An 8,422-nucleotide genomic window follows, 5' to 3' on the forward strand; every position below is an offset into this window, starting at 1 on the left:
GATCTCATCCAGAATACCACTCGTTAACTTCAACATTCCCAATTTAACACTATTGTGAGTACTCTCACACACTAAACTCAAATCTCTAAACTGCTCAATTAAATCCAATTCCCTAACCATTAACATAGACATATGTAATGATTTCCGACTCAATGCATCAGCCACTACGTTTGCTTTACCCGGATGGTAATTCAAACCAAAGTCATAATCCTTCAGAAACTCTAACCATCTTCTCTGTCTCATATTCAGCTCTTTCTGATCAAACAAATACTTTAAACTTTTATGGTCACTGAAAACCTCAAATCTTGATCCATACAAGTAATGCCTCCATAACTTCAGAACAAATACCACAGCTGCCAACTCTAAATCGTGCGTCGGATAGTTCCTCTCATGAACTCTCAGTTGTCTCGAAGCATAAGCTATAACCTGCTTATTCTGCATCAACACACCACCCAAACCCAACAATGAAGCATCACAGTAAACCTCAAATGGTTTCGACGAACTCGGTAATATCAGAATAGGAGCAGTAGTCAACCTTCTCTTTAATTCTTGGAAACCTTCTTCACATTTCGAGTCCCAAACAAACGCTTGCCCCTTTCTAGTCAACATCGTCAACGGTAACGCCAACTTAGAAAATCCCTCAATGAACTTCCTATAATAACCAGCCAAACCAAGAAAACTTCGAATCTCAGCAACAGACTTCGGAGCTTCCCACTTAGACACCGCTTCTATCTTAGAAGGATCAACAGCAACACCACCTCTTGAAATCACATGACCAAGAAAACTAACCTCCTCTAACCAAAATTCACACTTAGACAGTTTAGCAAATAACTTCTTTTCTCGGAGAACTTCTAAAACCACTCTCAAATGCTCAGCATGCTCTTCTCCAGATTTCGAATACACCAAAATGTCATCAATAAACACCACAACAAACTTATCTAGGTACGGATGGAAAATCCTATTCATATACTCCATAAATACTCCAGGCGTATTAGTCACACCAAAAGGCATTACAGAATACTCATAATGTCCATACCTTGTTCTGAAGGCAGTCTTCTGAATATCCTCAGTTTTCACACGTATCTGATGATACCCAGATCTCAAATCTATCTTGCAGAACACACTCGCACCAACCAACTGATCCATCAAATCATCAATCCTCGGCAAAGGATACCGATTCTTGATTGTCACTTTATTCAGTTGCCTGTAGTCCACACACAACCTCATAGTACCTTCTTTCTTCTTAACCAACAACACTGGTGCACCCCACGGTGACACACTCGGACGAATAAATTTCTTATCCAACAGATCTTCCAACTGACTCTTCAATTCAGCTAACTCAACAGCAGACATACGGTACGGAGCCATCGATATCGGTCTAGTACCAGGTATCAAATCAATCGAGAACTCAACTTCACGCTCTGGCGGCAATTCATTCACTTCTTCCGGAAACACATCAGGAAAATCACACACCACTGCTAGATCGCCAATTGCCAGTTTATCTTTAGCCTCTAAAGTCGCGAACAGCATAAACAACTCTGCCCCATCTGCTACTTCCTCATTCACCTGCCTGGCTGATAGAAACAAACTCTTTCCTTCTTCAATCTCAGGAAATATCACCGTCTTATCAAAACAATTGATAGAAACTCGGTTAAACACCAACCAGTTCATACCCAGAATAACATCAATCTGCACTAGTGGAAGACACACAAGGTCTATCCCAAAGTCTCTACCAAAAATACTCAAAGGACAATTCAAACAAACTGAAGTAGTAGTCACTGAACCCTTCGCAGGAGTATCAATCACCATACTTCCAAGCATCTCAGATATCTCTAACTTAAGTTTCACAGCACAATCCAAAGATATAAAGGAATGAGTAGCACCTGTGTCAATAATAGCTACAAGAGGAAAGCCATTAATATAACACGTACCTCGGATCAAACGATCATCTGCAGAAGTCTCAGAACCCGATAAAGCAAAGACCTTGCCTCCTGACTGATTCTCTTTCTTCGGCTTAGGACACTGTGGACTGATATGACCCAACTCTCCACAGTTGAAACAAGTCACAGTCTTCAACCGGCACTCTGCAGCCAAGTGACCACCTTTTCCACACTTGAAACACTTCATTTCAGCACTGGTACACTCATGGACACGATGTCCAGCCCGACCACATCTATAACACTTAGCAGGAGCACTAGAGTCTCCCCCACTAGGCCTCTTCATCCCACTCTGCTTCTGGAAACCTTTGCCAGCTGCATACGGTTTTCCACGATCATTCTGATTCTTGCCTTTCCTATCAACCCTCTGCTGATAGCTCTCTGCTCTGGCTTTGGAATCCTGTTCAAAAATCCTGCAACAGTCAACCAAGTCAGAAAACACTCTGATCCGCTGATATCCAATAGCCTGTTTGATCTCGGGACACAACCCGTTCTCAAACTTCACACATTTCGAAAATTCTCCAGCAGCCTCATTATAGGGAGTGTAATACTTTGACAGCTCTGTGAACTTCGCAGCATACTCAGTAACAGACCTGTTACCCTGCTTCAATTCCAAAAACTCTATCTCTTTCTTTCCTCTGACATCCTCTGGAAAGTACTTCCTCAGGAATCTCTCTCTGAACACATCCCAAGTGATTTCAGCATTCCCAGCAGTTTCCAACTCAGTGCGGGTAGCAACCCACCAATCATCAGCTTCTTCTGACAGCATATGCGTACCGAACCTGACCTTCTGGTTATCGGCACACTCCGTCACTCGGAAGATCCTCTCTATCTCCTTCAACCACTTCTGAGCGCCATCTGGATCGTATGCCCCCTTGAACATTGGAGGATTGTTCTTCTGGAACTCACTCAGTTGACGTGCAGCTCCCATTCCCACAACATTCGGATTTCCTCCAAGTACTCCAGCCAGCATACCCAGAGCCTCAGCAATCGCAGCATCATCTCTACCTCTTCCAGCCATCTCTATTCTGAAAACCCAAACAAACTAAAACAATGAGTACTGATAGGGTTACACAACACCTATACCGTACAGGGGAAATAGAATAATTACGACTCGACTCGACCGACTATGCTCTGATACCACTAATGTAACACCCTACTAAAAGAAAACCCCAAATATTTAATTAAAAATAATAAACATATAACAATCAGAGTAATTATGCCCTTCAAGGGTGTCACACACAATCTTCCACACTATTCAACAATATGACGGTCATGCTCTTTTATTTATTCAAAACATAAACATTTGCATAAAACGCAGCGGATAGAGATCTCCTCAATCATGTAAAACATGTAACATTCACATGTAAATTATTCAACAACATAAAACATCCCATCCCGATGTTACATCTATCAGAGCACGACCCACTAAGGAGACTACACTAGACTCCAAGCATTCGCTTCTACTCAACTCATTTCTCGTTACCTGAAAAATGGTTGTAAGGGTGAGTTCCTCAATCAATATAATAAGCATTATAGAATATAATGTCATGTTAAGTAACTTAACACATTAATCACCCTAATCGCAACATACAATCAGTAACAGCACATCAGCTCAACATCACGCTCAACACCAATATAAAGCACAAGTAAAATCTCAAATCATACTCCATAACAACACAAACACACGTATAATATTGGAATACATCCATTCATATTATACGCCATACATACATTATGCAATGAGACTCCACACATGCGGTACCGACTATTCTTGAACATATAGTTCAAGCTCACCGATCCCTCCAGATACGGCTACTAAGCTCACTAGTCCCACTCATTTGAGACCTAGTGACTCACTCACTAATTCCTCACCATGGGAATTAGCTACAGCCCCGAAGGCTAGACTATGCACACTAATCATCTAGCATGCAAACATCAACAACAAATCCACAATGATTCACTCACTAATTCCTCACCATGGGAATTAGCTACAGCCCCAAGGCTATGCTATGCACGCTAATCATCTAGCAATGCAGCATCAACAACAATTCACAATGGACATATGCTCACACTCTAAGCCATACAACAGTCCATTCACAGATACATGCATAATATATACATTCATAGCATCATACATCATCAACACATGTATCAACACATCATTATCATGTCAATCAATTAAACACAGTATTAGCACACTCTACTAATACCTATACTGCTCAAAACAGCGGGAAATAATCCCTATTTCATCATACGCCAACATAGGCCAACTCTCAATTATGTACACAACATTAAAAAGCCAATTTTTCCACTCTGCAACAGTGTTAACCGGTTAACGCCCTGGGTTAACCGGTTAACGCAGGCAAAACACGCTCACTGCCCAAAACTTAACAGTGTTAACCGGTTAACGCCCTGGGTTAACCGGTTAACGCAGGCAAAACAGCACCAATTCTCAATTCGTAACAGTGTTAACCGGTTAACACCCTGGGTTAACCGGTTAACGCAGACAAAATAGCAGTTCTTGCGCTAACACAAGGCAGAATGCAGAATTCTCCGCATTTTCCGCCGTTGGAGGACTTCCGGACCTCCGATTCCGATTCCGTAAAAAGCTATACGTTCGGAATTTCACAACTAACCCAAACACAGATTCAATTACAGTCTAAATACAATTTATCCAACATAATTCTTCAGCATCAACAATCCCAATTAGGGTCAAATTAACGGCTTATCACTACCCATCACATATTATCCCATAATACCCATTAATCGACAATAAACCCCCCTTACCTGATTAATCCGGCAAATCTTTGAGCTCCAAGCTTTTCTCTCTTCAACCTTCAGCCCTTGCTCTGTCTCTGTGCCCTTTTCCTCTTTCACGATCGTTTCTCTGTTTCACGTGAAAACCTTTTTCCAAAATGAGACTTTCCTCTTATTTCCAACATATATATATTTTCCAAATAATAATAATAATCCAGTAATAATAATAATAAAATTTCCAATTATTTAATTAAATTAATAAATAAATTATTAACTCAATTTAAATAATTATTTTATTATTATCGGGGTGTTACACACTATGTCCTAAATAGGCCAAGATGGGTTAAATGTTCTACGATCCTCAGCTTTTCGGACCCTAAATCATAGATAGTAATTCCTAACCACAAATAACTTATGTGACATTCATAAATCCAAAGGGTCTCAACTGAGTATATGGGTCTCAAAACCAACTTGTTAAGGACTACTCCACACAAGTCGAACATGACTATACCATCCTCATATCTTAATTGCACTCAAGTTCGGGTTAGAACTTATCTCACCACTCAGAGACCACCAAGCACAACAAGCAGATTATATCACACATATAAATATACATACATCACATACACAATTATATACACACACACACAAAAAAGTAGGCTAAACCCACTGGAGACTACTCCCCAGCAGAGTCGCCACTTAATTTCTGTAGCGGTAAATTCATGATCATCAAGCTATGGATAAGCTAGACGTCAATAAAACCAGAGTCGCCACCGCGCTTTTATTGTTTCCAAGAAAAAGGGAAAAGTACAAACAAAACCTAAAAGATAAGAAGTTTTCAAATCAAAACTAATAAAATGCCAAAGATTACAGGTAAGGGGGTTGGCTACACAGAGGGAAGGTGTTAGCACCCAAAGTGTCCTAGGTACTCCTAGGGAGCCCTTTCTTGTGCGCATATGTGTTTTTGTACAAATGATGTTTGCAATAAAATAGAGTGGAGGGATGAGAAAAGAATTCATTAATTATATTTTTGTATTTTACAAGACCTTCGGAGTTGTGCCTACGTACCAACATAAAATGAGGGATCAAAACCTCGTAGTTCGTGGTAACAATTTCAAAGTGAGTGCATTACTTTTAACAAAATTTTAAGTTTAACAAAGGCACAAAAGTTTGAATGGATTTTAGTTCTTTTTGGCTTTTGAAATTTTAAGTCAAGTATAGTTAAGTTTATTTACAAGTTTGATTAAGAAAATAAGTTTGAAAATGCAATGGCATAGGGCCAAAGTTTCTAGTTTGCAATATGGTCTATGTTTAGAAAACACAAGCAAATAAGATTTTAAAAGGAGGGAGAGATTTTGAAATTAAAGAATTGGGGAAGAGATGAAGAGACTAATCCTAAGCACAAATTTAAAAGTAGAGAGTTGAAAAGATCTGACCAATGGGTTGCAATCCAATAGACAAGAATGTCATATAGAAACCCAAATTTCCCTTAGACTTTAGAATCCAGCAATATCAATACACAAATAGAAAGATGAAGAGCAAGGCATCAAATAAAGATAGCCACATCCAAGCTTAGCAACTCCATGATCTTCTTCAAAATTTCCCATGTATCAGATGACTTCAAAGATGGCATTAGACACAGGTTCAAAATAACAACTTCAATATGATCATGTTCCAGATGAACTCAAATGGATCTTCGATATTGTATCAGATGAATGTTCACTTCACAAGCAATTGGTTTCATGAAAGTTGGCATTGACCATGTCCTTTGCATAGGGAGTGTTGGCTAAATTCTAAGTCCAATAGTCTCAGATCAAACCAACAGTCCACACCAAATGTTTTTTAGGGTTTTTGTTCTTATTATGTACATTAAGGTCAAAAGACCACATAAACAAACAAGTATATACAAACACAATATATCACAAATTATGGCCCAAGTGGGCAAAGTGAAAATGACATTAAGTAAACAAATTGAATGGTATGAATAATGGCAAATGAATTAAAAGCTCAAAATTAAAGTGTATAAAAGTAAATGATTTGAACTTAAATGTTAGTTGTTAGTTGATTAGAAGTTAGTATTGCTTTTTCTTTATTTTTATTTAAGTCATTCTTTGGAGAACACTCAACCCACTTATCACAAGCATGGATCCTTGAACCAAGACATCTTCCAAAGGAAGGAAAAAAGGCCAAGTTTCCACACAATACCATGAAAGAGGGGAGACTTACAATCTCACTTACTAGAATGCTATGCCTTTTTATGTCACAAATTTAGCGCTATGTTAAGCAATCGTAATTGGACTTATATAGAAGTCACAACTATTGGATATCGGGCAATAGAATTTTGGTGTTAATTCATGTTAGAGACATAATGTAATGGACTATGCTCAGGAAACATACCACACACAAAAAGAATATGCAAAGTGGTGGGCCTAATCTCATCCATATCATGTTGATTTTGCAATCAACTAGCCTTAGGATATAGAGATATCATAGGTCCATGATATGAATGAATAAAGAAGGGGAATAAGATGAAGAGGGAGGGGGAATGGATCAATCACAAATTGGTCAAAGGAGGACTTATAATGGTTGGTCAATTTCCTAAAACCTCATCAAAACACCAAATAAATGGCCATGAGATTTATCATAGGTCAAACAAGGTCAAAGGACCTTGGAGAAAAAATTTCATAATTTTTGGAAACTTAAAAGTATTTTTAAACAATTAAAAATATTCACAAAACTAATTAAATCATGAAAAATATTAACAATGATCCAAAAAATATTTTTAATTCAGAAAATGAAAGAGGAATTTATTTAATTTTTTTTGGTGAAACTCTCATATTTTTTTGGATCAATATTAAAACTAATATGAATTAATTAAAATAACACAAATAAAATGAAAATCAAATAATCAGAAAAAACGTGGACCACTTGATCTCCCTCATTAATTAAGGTGGCAAATCAAGTGGATCCAAATGCGCGTTCCACCAGGATTTGAGTCAGCGCGACACAAACAAGGTATTCAAAACCAACGCTCGTGATTAGATTAATTCAAACAGATCATGTGGCTCTGGACCATGCCAACTCATCACCGGAGCAAAACTCCGGTTACCTTCTCAGGCGAGCCTCACCGGACTGGTCCACTCATCACCATCACTAAAATAAAAAAGAAGGACATGATTTTAAAGTAAAAATGGCACTGATCACGAATCTGACTTCAATTCATCCTAACTCCATGTATATTGAGAGATACATGGAGTTGAAATTTGAGGTACATGATCTGAGTTGCTTCGATTTGACCTCAAAGCAACTCAATCTTCTTGCCTACATTGGTAGGACTTCAGACAACCAAGGAACCAAGAGAATTATGGAGAATTTAGTGAGAATCGAAGAGATGAAAAATTCTGGAAAATACCTTCAATGCAGTGTAGAATTCGATTGCTCTTGCTTGATCTCACTCATGAAGCTTGCAGAAGTAGATTAGAATCAACCAAAGGCTTTGGATCCCTGGAGTTTTAAATCTCAAAATAGTGAGATTCAAACTCAATTTTCAAAGAAAATTCTCAGGTTTCTCCTTTCAAATGGAAGGGTTTAGGGTATTGGAGAAAAGTTGGCGCGAGGGGATCCTCAATTCTAATGCAAATGGCTTATATTTATAGTTGTAGCTCATGTTATTTGCACCTTCAAATTAAACTTCCAAATTTGGCAATGGATGATGCATGCTTGCA

The sequence above is a fragment of the Lathyrus oleraceus genome, chromosome 1 (assembly GCF_024323335.1).
Source record: "Lathyrus oleraceus cultivar Zhongwan6 chromosome 1, CAAS_Psat_ZW6_1.0, whole genome shotgun sequence".
Taxonomy (NCBI): domain Eukaryota; kingdom Viridiplantae; phylum Streptophyta; class Magnoliopsida; order Fabales; family Fabaceae; genus Lathyrus; species Lathyrus oleraceus.